Source organism: Protopterus annectens, chromosome 8.part1, assembly GCF_019279795.1.
Source record: "Protopterus annectens isolate FY-2018-M chromosome 8.part1, PAN1.0, whole genome shotgun sequence".
Classification (NCBI taxonomy): domain Eukaryota; kingdom Metazoa; phylum Chordata; order Ceratodontiformes; family Protopteridae; genus Protopterus; species Protopterus annectens.
In genome coordinates, this window is record NC_056742.1 from 524,692,550 (window position 1) to 524,714,119 (window position 21,570).

Genomic DNA, 21,570 nt, shown 5'->3' on the forward strand with positions numbered 1-21,570 from the left:
ACTTTGTTTTTGCCAAAGGGGATGACTATACACTTTTTGGCGTTTAGCTTGAGGCCATGGCTCTGGCACCAGTTGTCTGTTTCTATGAGGCCCTTTTGGAGGATGCTTGTGTCGGCTGGAGAGTTGATTATGGCGCCCAGTTTGCAGTCATCTGCGAACTTGGTCAGCCAGAGTCCTTCCGTGTTGGCATGTACCACCGAGAAATATATACCGAACAAGAGAGGTCCCAGGACTGAGCCTTGTGGGACGCCACTTGTAACTGGTTTGGAGTCTGACATGGCTCCAGCAATTCTAACCATGTGGGTTCTGTCCTTGAGCCAGTTTGCAACCCATCTAGTGACATAGGGGTTTATATTTAAGCTGGTGAGCTTATCTATAATGCCCGAGTGGGGTATTGTATCGAAGGCTTTTGCGAGGTCCAGGTAGGCTGTGTGGACCACCTTCCCTCGTCAATGGCCTTGGTGACTGTTTCAAAGAAATCGACCAGGTTTAAGAGGCAGGATCTGCCCTTAAAGCCAAACTGGGTAGGATCCAGTGTCTGTAGGTCCCCAATATCTTTATTTTTGAGGTCCATGATGATCCTTTCCATAGCTTTGCAGACCAAGCTAGTCAGGCTTATGGGGCGATAGTTTCCAGGATCCGTTGAGGCACCACCTTTGTGGAGAGGGACCACTGTTGCTGTACGCCACTCTTTGGGTACATATCCTGTAGTAAGGCTAAGATTGAACAGTAGTTTTATGTTTGGGTTTAGCTCTTCTTGGAGTTCATGTAGGACGCAGCCGGGACACCATCTGGTCCCATTGATGCTGTGTTTTTGCTTTGGAGAGGCGGCTCTTACCTGAGCATCTGAGATGTCAGGGGGCAGCACTCTGTTGGGATAGATATTTGCCCTTTTGGTGGGAGAGGGGAGAAGTTTGCACTGAACCTGTCAGCTAGGATATTGGCAATGTCTGTGGGCTCGTGTATTTTTGTCATTTTGGACTAATTCTGAGCATATCTGGGAATTCCCACCCAGGTTCCTAACATAACTAAAGAAAGCCTTGTGATTATCCTTAGTGTCCTGTGCAATTTTTCTCTCGAAGCTGGCCTTAGACGATTTTATGAGTGCCCGTAGTTTTTGCTAATACTGATCAGAGATGCCTTCTCTTTTTGGGATTTTGCTCTATCATGTAGTAGCTTCCTCCTTCTATTGTATAGTTTGTTTATGGCTGGTGTCCACCAGACAGGACGTCTGCCTTTGGAGGATTGGGTCTTGGTTTTATTTGGGATTGCATGATCCATGCATTCCTGAAGGTGTTCATAGAATGCGTTTATAAAGGATTCTGAGGTCTGGGCCGTATTTTCCACAGGCCCGGGGGCTTTAAAGGATTTTGCCTCGGTTTTGTGGTGTGTGAAATTTGCTTTAGAGAAGTTTTTCACTGTGGTTTTCTGGGCAGGGGTTGGGGTCGGGATGTGAATATCCAGTGAGATTAGTTTATGGTCTGATCTTACCAGTGAGGGATACACTTCTGGTCTGGAGCACAGTGTCCCCATGTTGGTGATGATCAGGTCCAGTATGTTTTCCCCTCTTGTGGGAGTGGTAACAAGTTGTTCCATAGCATTTGAGTTTATAAATTCTAGGAACCTTTGGGCTAGGGTGTTGGAGCTAGAGTAATGCTCCCAGTCTATGTTTGGGTAGTTGAAGTAGCCCAATATAATGGTGTTTGGAGAGATCTTCATATTTTCCAGTATTCTCAGGAAGGCCAAGTGGGGTTCCTGTGTTTGGGAGGGTGGTCTGTAGCAGGCTATAAACTGGAAGGCAGTTTTACCCACAGTTAGTTGCACATGGATAGTCTCTGATGCTTGCTGTGCCACCAACCTGGAGGTGTGGGTATCTTTGAGAATATTGATACTCCCCTCCTTTTGTGGTTCGGTCCAAGTTTTGGGGCCGAAAAGCATGGTATGAGGTATAACCTGGTAGTGTTGGGGTGCTCTTGGGAGCCTTGAACCAGGTTTCTGTTACTGCACAGATATCGATGTTCTCCATGCTAAGGAGAGTTTCGAGTGCATCTTGAGGTTTAGACTTCTGGCGTTGAGTAGCATTACTCTTAGTTTCCTATCCCTTGTGATACCTATGGAAGTGGGTTTGTCTTTTGAGCCTTGCCTAAAAAAGGCACTATGGGGGTAGCAAGAGCCTTTGCCAATATCTGAAAGCCCAGGGTGACAGGTGCAAGCCGTCCCTAGCGAAGCATCGTGGCTTGTCGAGCATGTCATCCCAGGCTGACAGGCATTGGATCCCCTTTGAATGACACCAACACTTAAGCCAGTTGTTGAAATTGATCATCTTGTCTTCATATTGTGGCATCATTCTTGGTAAGGGTAAGATGCTACTCAAGGTCAGGGTCATACCGGCCTGGGCTACATGCTCAGAGAGCTCCTCTATGTCTCTTTTCATGTAGTCCAGGGAGGTACGTCTCAGGTCATTCACACCAGCATGGACAATGACTAAGTCATATTTGTACTTGCCTTGGAGTGACCTGAGTGCTTGTGTTATGTGGCGGATCCTAGCGCCCGACAGGCAGCTCACCGTGACCTTCTCCTTGTTCAGCCTGGTGAGCGGGACGTCAGTGTGCCCGACGATAGAGTCACCTATTACAAGTGTATCAGGTGTGTTGTTTAGCCTTAAGGGCTGTGACTGTTCGGCACACTGGCTTTGTGAGTTATGTGTTGCACGTGTTTTGTTTTGGGGTAGCGGTTGCTTGGGTGTCTGCTTTGGCGGTCTCTGCTGCTTAGGCAGATTTTTATTTAGAGCCTCGAGTATGTTTTTGTGTGTTTATGTGTTTGGTTTGTTGTCGTGGTAGGTCTATGTGAGACTGGAATTGTAGTGAGTGTGGTTTCCTTCTCCTCCTGACTGGTTACGCCAATACTGAGTTGAGAGAGCTTAGCCTCCAGTTTGGCTATATGGTTGCATCTCTCACATGTGTTGGAATTTGTTGGGAGGAGGAGAGGGTTGTCTGTGTACATGAGGCAGTTGTAACATTGCCTCAAGATTCCCAGATTCACCTGCTGGACTGGAGAGGAGATTGACAACTGACCTTTGGACATGCTAGAATAGTATTGGGAATTCCTTTATAATTGAAAAAAGGGCCAATGGGGAACAAGGTACTCAAGGGGAGTTTGTGAGGGTGTAGTGCTTTTAATTTTTTAGAGCTGACTTATATAATTGCTTTAGTGAGCAAGTGCCAGGTAACTTAAATGCAATGCGTTACAGGTAACTTAAATGCAAAACGACAAACAGTAACTTTCTTTCAAGTGAAACAAGGAAATAAGTACAGTAAGCAATGCAGATATCACTAGGGATCCACAGAAGTGCTAAAAGGCCGTTTTAGGTGGAATTAGCGTTTCAGGGAAATAAACAAACAACAAGCATACAAATAAAGCTAGATTCAGCAGGCCTGGATCTAGTCTATGCTACAGCAAACAAGGTGTACCAATTTCAGTAAGAAACAGTTAGAATATGCAGGCACTATAAGCCTTTAACCAGAAATTCCCTGCTCAGAAGGGCAGAGTCCAGCCTCTCCTCCCACAAGAGTGCAGACCGCAATCCTTCTTAACGTAAAATAACTGGCCTGAAGCCCAAGTGCTTAAACCAGAACTAATACACTTTTAGAATAACAGACACTGAGCTCTCAATCAGCAGTTCCTAACTTAGAAGGATGTAAGCTACCTGTCCTGCCACCACAGTGCAGGCCACAAACCTTCCTAATGTAAACAACTGGTCTGAAGCCCAAGTGCTTAATCCAAAAGACTTAGAAATGATAGCTACACTTTAATCAAGTTACTACCAGCAGTAATAAATACAACTGAATACTTTAAAGAATGCCTGGATTAGTGCTCAAGTTATACAAACAAAGCTAGATTCAGCAGGTCTGGATCTAGTCTATGCTACAGCAAACGAGGTGTACCAATTTCAGTAAGAAGCAGTTCAAATATGCAGGCACTATAAGCTTTAACCAGAAAATCCCAGCTCAGAAGGACAGAGTCCAGCCTCTCCTCCCACAAGAGTGCAGAACACGAACCCTCTTAATGTAAAATAACTGGCCTCAAGCCCAAGTGCTTAAACCAGAATTAATACACTTTTAGAATAACAGACACTGAGCCCTCAATCAGCAGTTCCCAACTTAGAAGGATGTAAGCTACCTGTTCTGCCACTACAGTGCAGACCACAAACCTTCCTAATGTAAAACTGGTCTGAAGCCCAGGTAGCTTACAATGAGTTACACCAAGCAGTAATAAATACAACTGAGTACTTTTAAGATGACGCAAAAGCAAAATAAAGTAAGAAAAAACACAAATACAGTAAAAGCAGATAATAATTTTTTTTTTTTTTTTGGAAAGAGAGAAAGGAGTAGCAGAAACTAAGCTGATTGGCCTTCTCAAATGCTCTCCCTGTACTGGGTAGAATGAGGTAATGACACTAGACTGGGAGGAGGGTCCCAGATCAAATTTACACTAGGGGCGGGCAACTGCAAAGCCATCAACTATAAAAACACTATACCAACAGGGAGGGAGGATGGGAAACAAACTGCAGAAATGTTACTCCCAGCTGAAAAGCAGCAGTGAGCCTTTAAATGAAAGTTTTAAACAGCTAAAGGAGCCACTAGAAAAAAAGAGTTTAACTGCAACAAGTTATCATAAACAAACAACCCAACAGATGCTTAATAAGAGTGGACAATTTCCAGTTAATACCTCACACACAGTGAAACTAGCTAGAAAAAATACATAGTACACAAAGTGCTATAAACAACAAAGAAATAAAGAACAAAATAAACAAAAAACAGGATACTTAATGTTATATATTGTAGCTCTGAGTTTGCTGAGTGTCCTTCCTTCGATAAGCTCACTGTAAAATGGCTGAACACTCACAACTGAGCTTCTTAGGTAACAGAAAGTTGAAACCTGAGACAGCTTTTAAGAAAGAAATCTCAAAAGAACCAATGAGGTGCTTAGTCTAATCTCAGCAATAGATAACTGACCAGTTATGCTCTAACAAGCGACAGACAGTATGGGCAACCATGCCTACCTCACTACTTGTAAATCCTTATATGGTCAGCAATGCAAGTCCACTACTTAGTTTTTCATTGACAGCATTATGTTATCACTATCAGACCTGCATTGTCACCATCTGTCCTTCTGAATGGCGTTTTTAAGTTCTCTCCATTCCATTTCCTGTAATGTGTCTGACATTCCTGATTGTGATGATCACGTGATTGTTATCTCAGATATGTAGCCACTGGGCTGCAGGCTGGAGCCTTCTGCTTCTTGGGCTGGCTTTGGCCAATCCCAATGTCCCTGGCCCAAGTAAAATTTCAAGTTTTTGGTCTTGCACTATGTTCCTTCATCCTTAAAGAGAACCTGTGTCACACCTGTTTTCATGAATCTTGTCATTTCATCCCAATATATTTTTTTAGATCTACCACACTACTTCTAGTCTTTCACATTTGGTAAGGATTACTGAGGTTGTTTACAAAGCAACTGAAGAATTATCTTACATACCATGTACTCATGGAGCCTTCTCAATCTGGGGTTCACACACATCATTGTTTTGAGATTGATCTTATTTCAGTAATCAATAATCAGCTAATGGCTGCTGATAAACTGCACTGTTCAGCACTTGTCATCCTGGACCTTTCACCAGCAACTGATACTGTTTGACCATGGCATACTGACTATGTACCAACTTACTGTGGCATCTCATGTAAGATGTCAGAATGTTTAACTTCTTACCTCTCAGGATATACTCAGATTATCTGTTGGGTATTAACACCACTCTCTTGACTAAGTGCCACAGGGTTTAATCATAGGCCCCCTCTGGTTTATGGAATACACACTACCTCTGACAAAGGAATACACACTACCTCTGACAAATCTTACTGCACAGAGGAGTTTAGCATGCTACTGTTATACTAATGACAACCAGGAGTAAATGATGGGTGTGCACACACTCCACACTAATGATCTACAGACAATTTACTCACGGCTCACTCATAATCAGCTGAAGCTCACTGCCTGCAGTTACGAGCCTATGGTACTCATGGCTCACTCAATCAGCTGCAGCTCAATGCCTGCAGTAATGAGCCCATGGTACTCATGGCTCACTCATAATCAGCTGTAGCTCAATGCCTGCAGTAAAGAGCCCATGGTACTCATGGCTCACTCATAATCAGCTGAAGCTCAATGCCTGCAGTAACGAGCCCATGGTACTCATGGCTCACTCATAATCAGCTGAAGCTCAATGCCTGCAGTAACGAGCCCATGGTACTCATGGCTCACTCATAATCAGCTGAAGCTCAATGCCTGCAGTAACGAGCCCACTGCAATTCTAACTACTTTGACAGAGTCTTCTGTCCCCTCCCTTCCTATCATAAATAGGGTTGAGTTTGTGATAAGGTATGCAGCTTGGGCATGATCCTAGACTACTGCCTGATACTTTGGGACCGGACATCTTCCTTAATGAAATCTTCTTGCATACACTTCCACCACATCTTCAGAATCGAGGACCATTTACCTCAAGTTGATCTCTCACTAGTTGTGCATGCCTTGGTCTCATCTTGCATGAAATGCTGCAATGCTTGATACGCGGGACTTACCAACATCAAACCTGATTACTTACAGCTAATGCAGAACTATGTGGCTCGGCAGCATACTGGCACATCACTTTTTTATGAAAACATTCTACACACCCTGCATAGGCCGTATTGGTTTCCAGTTTGTTACTGAATGGTATTTAACGTCGTAGCGTCAACTTAATTGTCCATTCATGAGTTGGACCCCTTTTGAGTGGGGATGCTGGTGGGGCAGTACTGCTCTTCTTGGACTTTGCATTCAGCTTTCCAGAGACTTCGGGTGGTTCTCTGCCTTTCTGGCTCTCCTCCTGTGTTACTTATTGGCTTGGTGTGGGTCCAGGAATACCCTACCTTAGCTAGTTTTGTAGGTCACTTAAAACATATTGCTATGAAATATTTTTTGGTGGCATGGGCTGAATTTTGCTCTTTTATTTAGATGCTTACATTTCTGACCTTCTGGTGGGTTTTACTATCTCACTCTGAATTTTTACATTTAATCCTTATATTATTCCTTGGCTTCATCATGTTTCACGTGTTACGTTTTTTATTTTATTTCATTTTTTATTAATTTTATGATCACTGCAACTGTTTAGTTAAAAACACACATTAATAAACCTGATGTTGAAGTTGTACATGTGGGCAGACTGACATCAAGCATCATATCTGCTTGGAAACAAAAGGGGATTTCTTTTTCTTTACCTACTAAAATGCTACAAGAGTGGAAGTCTTGTTTATTTTTTCATGTAGTTTTAAACAGCACATTACAGGAAGCAACAGGATGCCCTCTTAAAATTTACATGTTGTCAGTTTTGACCTTCTCAGATATTTGAGTCAGAAAATGATATTCCTCACATAATTCAACCATAAGACTGGTTTTCAGGGCTAGTGCCCTCTACAACTACCAATCCAATTCCCACCAAATGTTGGATTGTTTGCTGCCCCAACTAACCTTAAACAGACCAGTGCAACGGCTGGAGGAGTTATGTTCTTTCTACTCCTCCTATTAGCTTGAACCTCTAACAATGCTTACTAAAACCTAGTAACCCACCCTAGTATGGGATGACATAGTGGTTAATGCATTTACCTCAGACACACAAGATGCAAGGTTTGATTCTCACCTTTGAAAGGGAAACTGACTAAGCTTAAAATGGTCCATATGATCAGCTTACCTACGAACTACATTGGACTGGAACATTCTGTGAAGGAAAGGAAGGGACCATTTTACACATTTTGCAAAATGGTCAAGGTCTTATCTCACAAGTACAAGGTACAGACTCTGACCTCTGGTTATTACCCAGGCTTGTAGTAGTCTGCAGACTTATAGCCTAATATTTACCTATGAAACTATGAACCACATGTTCCGTCCATCCTAGCAAACACAGTAGCCAATGCACACTGAGGTGTCCATTCTTTCCTAGGGAAGTAGCCCTTCAGTGGCTATACTTATAACCAGAATAAGCTGAGATAGCATCCATGCAGCAAGTGCTCCTTGATCCATAAACGGCAAGGCTAATTCATGCTGTTATGGCGGTGGTAGTGCTGCGGCAGTGTTGTCACCTCACACTAAGAAGTTGTCCTGTTCGATTCTCAGCTAGAGCGTCTTCTGTGTGGAGACATGCATGAATGGGCGTACCTTCGTTGAAGGTTGTGTCAGGGCTGGCAACTTGGCACGTAAAAATCCACTACTAATCATTAGCGGACCGGAGTTCCCTGTGGCGACCCCTAACCAGGAAAAGCCAAAAGACACAACAACAACTACTGAATTTCTTCCTGCATGTTAAGCATGCTCAGCACACAACAGCTAGCCTTAGTGGCACCCTTATCCTCATAATGCAGACTTACAGCATGCTGTCTTAAGGGAAGCACTGCTGATATGCATCAGAGGCTAGCTTCCTGGTCCACCAGGCATGCTCAGCACACAAGTGGCCTTAGTGGCATCTTTGTCCTCACAATGCAGACTTACAGCATGCTGATTAAGGGAAGCACTGCTGATATGCACCTGAGGCTAGCCACCTTGGTCTCCATCAGTAGAACCTCTTCAAGCAAAAAAACTCAATTTCTTCCTCAAGAAAGGAGAACTAGCCATCAGTACTTCAATCTTACTTTTCCCAGCTGTCGTCCATGGTGCCTACACTACCTAAGTGAACCATACTTGCCTTTTTTAAAGTCATGACTACAATCTCTGCACCAATAGAGCTTGCTAGCAGGTGAAAGGAGCTTTGTGAGATTTTCACTATCTGACTATTGACACAGAGAATTACATTCATTTACCAATGACACTTCCCTGACCTCAGTATCGCACTATCCTCTATGGCTGACATAATAAAAATAAATAAAATAACTGGATGATATTTATTTTTCTGCATCCCACATCCCAATTTTCTATATTGCCTCCAAGGTCATGACAACTTGGAGAGAAGGGAAACATTTGCAAAATATAGTTGCAAGTTCATTTCTTACTGAATATCCTGGAATAATACAATGGAAGCATGATTGAGGCTGTGGAGAGCTTGGGCACAGGAAGACGAGTGCCAGTAAATAAAAGCAGACCTGCTACAACAGGACTTGTATTTCTAAGCAAATATGTCCAAGGTGCATCACAGTTATTTTTTTTTAAGAAAACATTTTCTTTCTTGAATTAGTCCCACTATATACAAACAAATGTATTAAGTGTTTTTATATTTTTACATACAGAAATGAAATTCAGCTTACATCACAGGTGCAGTGGTTGTTCACCTTTTCAAGTAAATTTATTTAAAATTCACTTTATATGTATGTTGCATTTTCATAGGCTGATTTTGGGAACTTTTTATTTTTCTATTTATCGGGATGGACTTTTTTTTCCAAGTTTGTCATTGGTTGAACAGTGGCAAAAAGTTCAGCTGTGTTTATGGTTCTGCTGGTTGGTTGTTTTCATTTATTTTATTTAACATTTGTTAATCATGTAAGTAAATTTGTTCAAGGATCCCTTTCAGCCATGACCTGGGTCTTGACGGTAAAGGCAATAATAAAATACGAGATGTTACAAAGTGAACTAGAAAGAGTATTTAGTGTAAAGAAGCAATATATACATGACTAATGAAGGAACTTCAGCAAACATATCTACAACTATTAACATACAACACACTGAGCTGCTTAGGTGGAGTACTATGCACACGCCAAACACAGTAAATAACAGTAAAAATTAAGTTCAAAACTGAAAATGCATAAATGTGGAAGAAGATTTATTTTCCTGTCCTGCAAGAAGGTCTATTAGACACTTGTCAGTATAGAGTTCATGCTTTCTTAAGCTTTCAGTCAGTGACCTTTAAACAGTTGCATTTATTACAAGGTGACATGTTAGAGAAGTGAGAGACTGAAGCTGGTAGATAGTCCTAAAGCGATTTGGGCTGCTACTCCAGCTAGCAGGTACAGTTTTGGAGAATACCTTTTCATGGGTAGAAAGAATAAGTGGTGGGCTTACAGAATGAAAGGATTCTGGGTTCCTAACAGAGTATCTTTGACTTTTGATACTGTACTTGTTAAGAAGAGGTGGGCATCCTTCTTCCTGAAGAATTCTGAATGAGATAGTGTTGACGAGATGAGATACTCTGGCCATTACTGGGTGGGGGGGACCAGTTGTTTGCTTTTACTGTGGTATTGTGATGGTTTTTGTTGTTTGCTAGATGTATAAAGCTGAGAATTCTATTTTCAGCACAGTGACGTAATCGGGTATTTTGGGATAAGCAGACAACTGGGAGGTATTTTACTGTTGGTACTTCAGCAATACACCATGTCTGTGGATACTTCCTGGTTTACCATTGACTGGCATGACTCAATCACATGGGGTTCACCAGAAACTGATGAAGCAAAATGCCAGTCATGGGCAAAATAAGCATCACCCTCAACCAGGAGGGGATTGTTCTTATTATCAACATGGTTATTTAAAGAAAAAAATACTTGCCTTTTGTTAAATAATGTCATCGTACTATGGAACTTTTTAAGTAGTCTGTTTTTACTTTCCTGAATGGCTTTGTAATGTAGTGCTCATGCGTGGGACATATTTATCAATGCCTGTAAGAAGTACAAGATTAGCATGACTGCAGTTTCTGCACCCCCCCCCCCCCCCACACAGCTTTTTAATGGAACTCATGGGTGTGCACGCAGGCAGTTTTTCATGTTAGGGTGCTCGCATAGCCCTGGCATTCTGTTAGTATATTTTTTAAAACTGTGCCATTGTTATGTACTTATTCTGCTATGAGGAACAGTATGTGTGATTTGGGAGAGCAATATTGTTCTAAAAGTTTAGGCCTTTATGGTTCAGTTCCTGTTTTCCATTTAGCAAGCATGTACAAAAATGTGGCTGTTGCAGATTTTATTGCCTTTTTTTTTGTTTTTGCAGCTTTTACTGTTATCAGCTACAGACTCAGGAAGTTCAGTGTTTGTTGGTTTCTTTTACAGTTGGGCTTGTTGCTGTGGGTAAAGCTGGATTTACAGCGAGCATGGCAATTGCTTTAGCTAATTAGCATTCATGTTTTGAGTAACAATTAGATTTCACTGTATGATCGAAGTTTACCACTTATTGTTGTGGTGCTTTTTCCCCTATATAACCGCTTATGTTCCATTTCCAAAGTCATACAAATAATTGACATTTTAAAATTCAACACAAGACGCGAGTTGCCCAATTTCACTACAGCATATTAAACAAATTAATTAATAAAATTATCAACGTAGAAAACAAAACTTTGTTTTAATTATGCACTTGATTCATTGCTAAAGCAAGTACGCCTTTTCACAGGACTCATAGTTTTTTTTTTTATATGCTGCTTTGAATGAGTATGCTTGTTTTGCGTGTGTGTTCTTTTGTCAGCAGTCGCAACACTGAGACATCTAAACCGAATGCGTTTTAAAGTAAAGGTCACAAAACACAAGCAAGCTCACCCGTTAAGAAAGCATAGCTTTTGATCCTTCAGATTAGTTTCAGCATTTTATCATTAGCAACGCAACACTATTACAGTAAATTATTCTGCATTGTAAGGCCTGGAAAACTGCAATTACCCACATGGCAAAGGCAAGATAATCCTCAAAAGCTAAGCAACAACAATCACACTTGACACTAGCACACTACTTTTTGAACTGTGTAAAGCAAGTACAAGACAAATAGACAGGTAAAGGAAAATCTAGTGTAAAGGGAAGGGGAATTTATACAAACTGCAGTTCTGAAGACTACAACAGAATTGTTTTAAAGTAACACAGGGCCAGGTCTTACAGCAGACAGTGGAGTAGTAGGCAAGAAAGGGAGAACCAAAACTTGCAAACTAAGGCAGCGGCCATAAGGATAAGTGACTACACTACTTGGTATCCTTTTCTTTTGTACATCTGCAGATTTCCACAGATTTTTCTTCTTGGAATACCTGAATCCAGGTTGAGCACTGCTCTGACTGGATCAAATGACTATATTTTATAGTCTCCTCTTCTTTTATAAAGCCTAGGCATAAATACAACACAAACTGAAACTCATAATTTTTCAAACTGTACGTTCTTATTGTGTTTTTTTGTTACTATAATTGTAAAATACTATTTATTTAAGCATCTTCTGCTTTCCTGTGTCCCAGGTGGCTAGGTCCCCCTTGAAAATGGACGCAGACCAATAGGGCAACCCAATTAACAAAATGTAAATAAATAAATGTAAAAAAATCCGAAGGGAAAAAAACATTGGAAACAATGTACTGGCTATGGTGAAACAGGAGAAATAAAAGAAAGTTTCTTATAATATTAGGAACATTTTCTGCATGGTAGTCTAGAGTAGCTGAATAGAAAGTCACAGGAAGGATTGTGGGAGGAGATTTTGGCAAATCCATAACACAGTGAGGTATTTAAGTCCAATCTGTCATGTTAAATAACAATGCTAGAGGCCACAAGACAAAGGACTATCATGATACAAGCAAAATAGAAAAACAGGGTTGAAAAAGAAAATAAAACATCACCATAGTGCATTCAAGCAACACAAGAACTTAAATGTATAAAGTACGACCTAGAAGCAAAAAGCAGATGATAAAACTATATTAGTGATAGCAAATGCCTTTCCGATGCTAACCAGTCGTAGGTGTAAAGATCTGAAATCAGAATGAAAGCAAAGTGTGTGGGCAAATCTCCTGCAGGCATCAGAATTCTGCAACATGTGCACACCTGGTGAGACGCCATCAGATGTGTGTCATACAGCAGAATCCCTTAGTAAGTAAATATTCTGAGAGAAATGTACAAGTGGCCTACAGTTCCATGCCATTTTCTGTCATCTGTTCCAAAGCAATTCAAGTTACATCTTAGGCTGATTTGATTTTGTACTCCACATTTCATCCTTAGCTTTTAACTTCAATACTTTATCTGTGAAGTACAGAGACCTGAATTCCAAAAAGGATAATTAACAGTTTCACAAATTTGATTCCTGTCAAAAACTGCATTCCAGTTCCTAATTAACAGGCACCTTTAGGCAGTGTCTCCCCTTTGCAATACATTTCTTATTTTGTTTATAATAAGTTAACCAGGTAGGGAGGCTGAGTCAGGCTATTAATTCAGACACAAACAATGGGTTCTGAAATAATAAAATTAGTAAATGAATGAATAACACAAACTTAATACAGCTGCCATGCAATAAGAGTGCCTCAATTGACTTTGGATTTTGAGGCATACAGCTGAGTACACTTTTCCACAAACATTAATGCCAGCATGACATGAGAACAGGACAGAAAAAATAAAAATAATTAGAACAAGAGGTGTTGCTCTGTGGAAGCCACAGCCTTACCGATACAGAGAAAGTACAGTTGTGTACACTTACCATAAATGTAGATGTTCAAGTGTGTTCACTGTTGCATTCATCACATTTGGGTTATCTGCTTGCAGTAGCCCTCAGTCAGCCTGATTATCAAAGTCTTGGGTCCTGCATCAGATGCTGTCTCATCTTCCATGACGTCAGGTAGTCAGGGGTATAAAGCATGCAGCCGATGCCATTACATCAGTTTTTCTTGCCGCAGATGTCAAGTGCCCCCATAATGGGAAGCAATTATATACAAGGTTACACCTCCAAAAAAAAAAAAGCAAATACACCAAAAAGCTTTAAGCATAGCAAATAAGCATAGAGGTATAGTCAATAGAAGTCAGGGGGCTGGAGGAAGGGTAACCAGGACTGCAACAGTGAATACACTCGAACATCTACATTTATGGTAAGTGTACACAACTGTACTATGTTCTTCGTGTTTCACTGTCGCAGTCATCACATTTGGGTAGATTCCCAAAGCTAAGGATGGGAGGAGGTAATTAGATAGCATTAGGACCAGCTATAAGGCCCAGCAAGACTGCAGTGGCAAAGCCAGCTCTGGATTTAGAAAAAAATTGGCAAGTGGTAATGCCTGGTGAAGGTATGTACATAACTCCAGGTAGCAGCTTCTAGGATTTCCCTGGTAGGGACACCTCTGAGAAAGGCTGTAGAGGTAGATGCAGCCCTGGTTGAATGTGGTCTTATCCCCTGTGGGGTAGGTTTTCCATGGTGCTTATAGCAGAAATAAATGCAGTGTCCTATCCACTTAGAAATGGTTTGCTTTGAAATGGCCTTCCCCTCTGCCCCTGCAGCAACTGCAACCAGCAGCTGTTCAGATTTCCTGAGAAGTTTAGTCCTGTCCAAGTAAAATCTAAGTTGTCTGTGCACGTCCAAGGAATGCAGTATTCGTTCCCCTTTGTTCTGTGGATTAGAAAAGAAGGTTGGCAAATGAATGGACTGATTAAGGGCCACACTGGATACCACCTTGGGCATGAAGGAGGGATTGGTCCTGAGGGACACCCTGTCCGCATGAAAGATGATGAAAGGCTGCACTGCCATAAGACCCTGTAATTCAGACACCCTTCTTGCTGAAGTGATGGCTAGAAGGAAGTCTGTTTTCCAAGAAAGGAATTTCAACTCTGCATTTGCAGCTGGCTCAAAGGGAGGTAAAGTGAGCTTTTCCAGTATAAAGTTAAGGTCCCAGGCTGGAGTAGGGGCTCTCCTGGGTGGCCTTAAGTTTTTGCCCCCTCTGAGGAACTGCTTCAGCAGTGGATGAGAGAAGAGGGGTGGTTCTGTATTGTAATGAGCTGAAATGGCTGAGGCATGAATTTTGATGGAGGAAAAGGAAAGGCCCTTGTGAAGCATCTCAGTTAAGTATTGAAGAATCTGAGGTAAATTGGGCACTGCTGTGCCCATCCCCTGAGTTTGGCTCCAGGAACAGAATCTTTTCCATTTTTCAGCATAGGATTTTCTAGTACTAGGCCTCCTTGCCCCCAGAATGACATCCATCACTTGCTTACTGAGGGATGGTAACGGAGAGATCAGGTAATTAGCCAGGCTGCCAGGTTCGGGGTTTGAAGCTATGGGTACAGAATCTGGCCCTCCTGCTGGGACAGTAGGGCAGGAGTCTGAGGCAGGTGCCATGGTGCCAGCAGTGACACACTGTGCAAGAGGGGGTGCCAGTTTGGCATGGCCAGTCTGGTGCAATCAGTATTGTCCTTGGTTTGTCCTGTTTGATCTTTAGTAGTACCTTGGAGAGGACAGGCAGAGGGGGAAAGGCGTAAGCTGATAGGTTTTTCCAAGCTAAGGACAGGGCATCCACTTTCCAAGCTTGTTTGTGGGGAGTCCTTGTGCAGAATTTGTCCAATTGGTAGTTCTGGGTGGAGGCAAACAGGTCCATCTCTGGGCTCCCCCATTTGTTTCTCAACATGTTGAATATCTTTGGTTCCAGTTTCCACTCATGTGGGTCCATCAGATTTCTGCTTAGGTCGTCTGCCAGTGTCTTTAGCTTTCCTGGCAAGAACTGAGCCTGTAGGTGCACTTTGTAGCTCAAGGCTGTGTTCCACAGAGCCATGGCTAGTCTGCAGAGAGGATATGAATGGGTTCCTCCCTGCTTGTTTATGTACCACATAACAGTGGTGGTGTCTGTCTTTACCAATAATTGTCCTGGACGAATGTGGCCCTTGAAGGCTGTCAGAGCATTCTGTACAGCTAACATTTCTTTTTGATTGATATGCAGATGCATTTGACTTGGGTTCCATTTGCCCCAAATGCACTTCCCTGCCAAGTGAGCCCCCCATGCATAGTCTGATGCGTCAGTTGTTAGGGTTTGGGCGGCAGGGGGGTAGAGCGAATGGCAGTCCCTTGTTTTGATGGCAGGCCTCTGCCCACCAAAGGAACTCTATCTGTAGACAAGCTATGATAGGAATCATTGATTCTAGACCCTGAGAATGTTGACACCATAGGCTTTTTAGATACCATTGTAGTTTCCCCATATGCAGTCTTGCATAAGGAATTAGTAGAATGCAGGAGGCCATGAATCCCAGGGCTTGCCGTATTTTCCTTGCAGATAGCTGGGTCTTTGTGGCCAGTAGTTTGAAATAGGCTGACAAATGAACTTGTTTCTCTGGCGTAAGGTAGGCCATCTGGGAAGTTGTATTCAACCTTGCTCCCAGGAATATAATTTGTTGGCAGGGTACATCATGTGATTTATTTTCGTTTATGGTGTACCCCACAGAAGTTAACAATTTCCTTACGAATGCCAGATGATTTAATAGTATAACCTGGCTTTCTGCCTGAATTAGACAATCATCCAGGTATGGGTATATTTGAATATTTCTTTGCCTGCAAAATGCAATGACTGGAGCTATGCACTTTGTGAATACCCTGAGCACAGTAGATAAGCCAAAGGGCAGTGCAGAGAATTGATAGTGCATGTAGCCTGCATTGAAGCGTAGGTATCTTATGCAAGATTCCTTTATTGGGATGTGCAGGTAGGCTTCCTTTAAATCCAGTGTTGCTTAGCATAGGAAGCAGCTGATGAAGAGTTAGCATCTTGAATTTTGGGATCACCAAAAATGTGTTTAGGATAGACAGGTCCAGGATAGGATGCCAGGAATTGTATTTTCTGGGTACCAGAAAAAGTCTTGAGTAGAAACCTTGTCCCCCATTCTTCTTCTGGGACAGGTTGAATAGCCCTGATGCTTAAAAGAGACAGAACTTGCTTTTGAGCCTCTGCCCACTGATTTGGGGGTAGATCTGGCCAGATGTTTGTGGTTGGTAAGGAGTGGAAGTGGAATTTGTATCCTTGGGAAACTATATTTAAAACCCATTTGTCCTAGGTAATGAATTCCGTTTTGCCTGCAAGGCAATTTTTCCCCCTAAAGGAACAGTCAGTTGTGCAGGGCTTGGAATGTTTAAAGTTAAGTCATTGAGACAGTTTACCATAGGGGAGAGTCTTACGACTCCCTGCTTTGGAAGTGGGAGCCCCCCACTGCTTAGTCCTGTGAGTACCTTGGGACTGAAGCCTGCCTGGGTGTTCTGCTGGTTCTGGGTTTGGACTGAGAAGGCCTGGAAGAGGCAGGAAAGGACCAATTCTTAGAAGGGCAATGCCTACTAAATCTGGGAGGCTGTACTTGCAGGAAATCTTTAACAGTTTGCATAGATTTAGCTTTTTCCTCCATCTTTTTAAGTACTTCTTCTGCCTTGTTGCCAAACAGGCAGTCTTGGTTTAAGGGAGCATGCAGCAATTTAGCTTTAACATGATCTGGCAAAGATTGCTCCTTAAGCCAAGCATGCCTTCTAAGTACAGACCCAGTGACAGCAGCCCTGCAAGATGCCTCTAATGAATCAAAACCACATTGCAAAGTATGTTTTCCAACTTGTTCAGCAGAATGCATTAAATCCTGCAAATCTTTATTTTCAGCACAGTCAGGAATCAACATAATTTTCTGTTTAAGCAATTCAATAATATGCTGCTGATACTTTAACATATGAAACTGGCAATTTAAGGCCCTAATGGCCAAGGTTGCCAAAGTGTATACCTTCTTACCCCATCTATCCAGTGCCTTGGAATCTCTATCAGAGGGGGTAGGATTTTTGGCAGTAGTAGCCTTAATGCCCTTGGGTCCCCGTGAAATAGTCTCAGGATTCGCAGTAGGATTTTTAAAGAGGAACTTCTGAGAGTCAGGAACCCTGTAATACCTATCCAGTTTTCTGGGAGCAGGAGGTAGAGAGTCAGGGGCCAGGCTAGATTCCGAGAAGGCATCATCAACAATGTCCAGTACAGGAGGGATGACCAAAGGCCTGTGTTGGGGCAGGAGTAAGAAATCCCTAAGCCTCTTTTTGGAGTCAGAGTAATCCTGGCTCTCCCAGCGAAAATGCTCCCTAAGAGTATGCAAGGTTTCAACAAAAGAGAAATCCTCTGTAGGGAAGTAGAGGGAATGGAGTCCTCTGCATTAGAATCCTCATAGGTAGATAAGGGTAAATCCTGGTCATCAGAGGAAACAGAAATTTCAGAGTCCTGATCAGAAGAATCAGAAGGAAAATCAGTCCTAGGTCTCTTAGAGGGGGAAGGGTGGCTTCCCCTGATTAGAGTAATACGGTCTTCAGCCATTCTTATTTGTTTTTTAGGCATAAGGGCCTGACCATGCGGTCTGGGCGTCGGTTTTCCAAGTATGGATCGAGTTTTAGGCCTTGAAGAAGAAGACGGCGTTGGTTTAATATGCAAGTCAGTAGGCCTGAATACACCCTCAGAAGCCAGTGCCTGCACTGCGGCTCTGGACCCAAAGGTAGAGACATCCGCAGGTTCCACAGTCGAAGAAGCATCACGCGGCATACCGGACTCCAAATGGGTCTCAGTAGAGGTCTGCGAATGTGAAGTAGCAGGTATCAGGGGCTGCGAAAAAGTCTCACTGAGTACCGGCGAACTGGTGACTAGCTTAGGAGAAGCATCGTCGGCAGCTTTGGACCTATGCAGTCTGTCTCTGTCTTTATTTTTGCGTTTTTTTCAGAATGTCGGTAGTCGGTGGCTTACCTAAGCCATTTCTGGAAAACTGAACCGAGTAACAAAATATTTAGAAGACTAAATAAACCAACGATGAATAGTTCGAGGTTTGAATAAGGCACAAAACCGACAGCGAGGTACGTCGTGGTCTGGGCCTAAGCAAGGGATGCAGTATGAATGAAAATCTTTATGAGGTATTTGCTTTCCACAAGAAATACAATTGTTAACTTTTACTGACATCAGTTTAGAGCAAGAAAAAGGTTCCCCAATGGGGTACTTAGCTTACTTGAAGACCTCGGTTCTGAAACTCGAAAACGAAAATTTCAGGAGTCGGCCGACTGGCACTTGTGAACTGCTTCTGGCACCGCACAGCAAGAATGACTGATGTAATGGTGTTGGCTGCATACTTTATACGCCTGACTACCTGACATCATGGAAGATGAGACAGCAACAGACGCAGGACCCAAGACTTTGATAATCAGGCCGACTGAGGGCTACTGCAAGCAAATAACCCAAATCTGATGACTGCAACAGTGAAACACGAAGAACATCAAGGTTCTGGATTAAGGGAAGTGCTTCTTTGAGGTAGTCCTGATTGCACATTATTTAAAAATTAATAACGAAAGGCTTCCCCGGTCACACAGCTCCTTTGTCACATTAACAACAGCTGTGTGCCATAACACACTCAATGGTGACACCAAAACTTACTTTGCCAGTGCTGTAAGAAAATAAACTGTTTCACTCACCTACACTGCTGGAATATGCACAGATTTGTTTCAGAATTAAAATAAATGCAGATTTTCTGCATGACACAAAACATTCAAGAAGTTAAAATGTTCCACTGGGGAGTGAAAACTTGTTTATTTTACTTCTAATTAAGTCTTGCACAATTCTGCAGTGGGGGTGAACTGATTTATACCACTATCATGCACAAGTATGGGACATGCTTTTCACTTTTTCTGCCATTTTGAGTTAATTCATTAATACGTTCATAGGTTCATAGGCAGGTATTAGGGCCATTTTTAAGCCTTCCTTTGGAAATAATCACTGTTTACACTAAAATGTTAGCATCCGGCTTTTGGGGGGACAATATACAGATTTGGTAACCGTCCCAAAGACCCATCAGCCCTGCAAGTATATGTGAGGCACAAGTATATGTGAGGCAATGTAAAAAGAAAATCTGCAATCAAAAGAATATATACAGGCTGACAGGAAATATGCGAGGTCAAAGTCTGAAGGTCACAGGTGATGTGTGCCTAGGCCAGATAAAGTACAGTTGTGTATACATACCATAAATGTAGATGTTCGAGTGTATTCACTGTTGCAGTCATTACATTTGGTAATTACCCCGTTGGGGAAACTTTTTCTTGCTCCTTACTGATGTCATCCCTGATTGGGATGTGCAAGTAAGCTTCTTTTAAATCTAGTGTTGCCAAATAGGCATCTTTGCCTAGCATAGGAAGTAATTGGTGAAGAGTCAGCATCTTGAATTTTGGAATCTCCAAAAAGGTGTTTAGAGTAGACAGGTCCAGGATAGGATGCCATGAATTGTCTTTTCTGGGTACCAGGAAAAGTCTCGAATAGAAACCTTGTCCCTTTTCCTCTTCTGGTACCAGATGAATAGCCCCCATGCTTAAGAGAGAGAGTACTTATTTTTGGGCCTCTGCCCACTGATTTGGGGGTAGGCACGGCCACCCGCTTGGTGTTGGCAATGTGTGGAAGTGAAATCTGTATCTCTGGGACACTATATTTAAAACCCATTTTCCTTGGTTAATGAGTTCCCAATTCACTGCATGAAGAGCAATCTTTCCCCCCAAAGGGGCAGTCAGTTGATAAGTGCTTGGAAATTTTAAAAGGAAGTCATTGAGACAGTTTACCATAGGGGAGAGTCTTATTACTCCCAGATTTTGAAGTGGAGGCCCCCCACTGCTTAGTCCTGTGTGTCCCCTGGGACTGAAACCTGGGGTTTTTGCTGTGTCTGGGTTTGGCTTGAGAAGACCTGGAAGGGGCTGGAAAGGACCAATTCTCAGAGGGCCAGTGCCTACAAAATCTAGGAGGCTGAACTTGTAAGAAATCTTTAACAGTTTGCATAGATTTAGCTTTATCTTCCATCTTTTTAAGAACTTCCTCAGCCTTGTTGCCAAACAGGCGGTCCTGATTTAAGGGAGCATCCAACAATGTAGCTTTAACATGATCAGGCAAAGATTGCTCCTTAAGCCAAGCATTCCTTCTGAGCATAGACCCAGTAACAGCAGCCCTGCAAGAGGCCTCTAATGAATCAAAACCACATTGCAAAGTATGTTTTCCAACTTGTTCAGCAGAATGTATTAAATCCTGTAATTCTTTATTGTCCACACAGTCAGGAATCAACATCATTTTCTGTTTAAGCAGTCCAATAACATGTTGCTGATACTTTAACATATGAAACTGGCAGTTTAAAGCCTTAATGGCCAAGGTTGCAGACGTGTAAACCTTCTTACCCCATCTATCCAGTGCCCTTGAGTCTCTATCAGAAGGGGTAGGGTTTCTGGTAGTAGAAGCCTTAATGCCGTTGGGCCCCTGTGAAATAGTCTCTGGATCTGCAAAAGGATTTTTAAAAAGGAACTTGTGGGACTCAGGGACCCTGTTGTATCTGTCGGGATTTCTGGGAGCAGGAGGCAAGGAATCAGGGGCCAAACTAGATTCCGAAAAAGCATCATCAACAATGTCTAGTACAGGAGGAATAGCTAAAGGCCTATGCTGAGGTAGGAGAAGGAAATCCCTAAGCCTCTGTTTTTTGAATCAGAAAAATCCTGGCTTTCCCACTGGAAATGCTCCCTTAGAGTATGTAAGGTTTCCCCAAAAGAAAAATCGTCAGGAGGGGAAGCAGAGGGAATGGAGTCCTCTGCATCAGAATCTTCATAAGTAGATAAGGGCAAATTCAGATCAGCAGAAGAATCAGAAAAAAACAGAATCCTGGTCAGAAGATTCATAATCAACTTCAGTCCTAGGGCTCTTAGAAGAGGGGGGGGGTGGCTACCCCTGATTAGAGTTATTAGATCTTCAGCCATTCTTATCATTTGTTTTTTAGGCACAGAGGCCTGAGCATGTGGCCTGGGCGTTGTTTTTGTAGGCATGGTTCGAGATTTAGGCCTAAGTAAAGAAGGAGGTGCTGGTTTAATATGCAA

The 21,570-nt window shown here is 42.5% G+C and overlaps 1 protein-coding gene across 2 annotated transcripts in view; it reads right to left on the minus strand.

Annotated features, from left to right (window-relative positions):
• The window catches only part of NFATC3 (nuclear factor of activated T cells 3), a 1,346,548-nt gene that overhangs the window by 117,172 nt on the left and 1,207,806 nt on the right, over positions 1 to 21,570 (minus strand). The gene's annotated exons all lie outside the window — the stretch shown is intronic.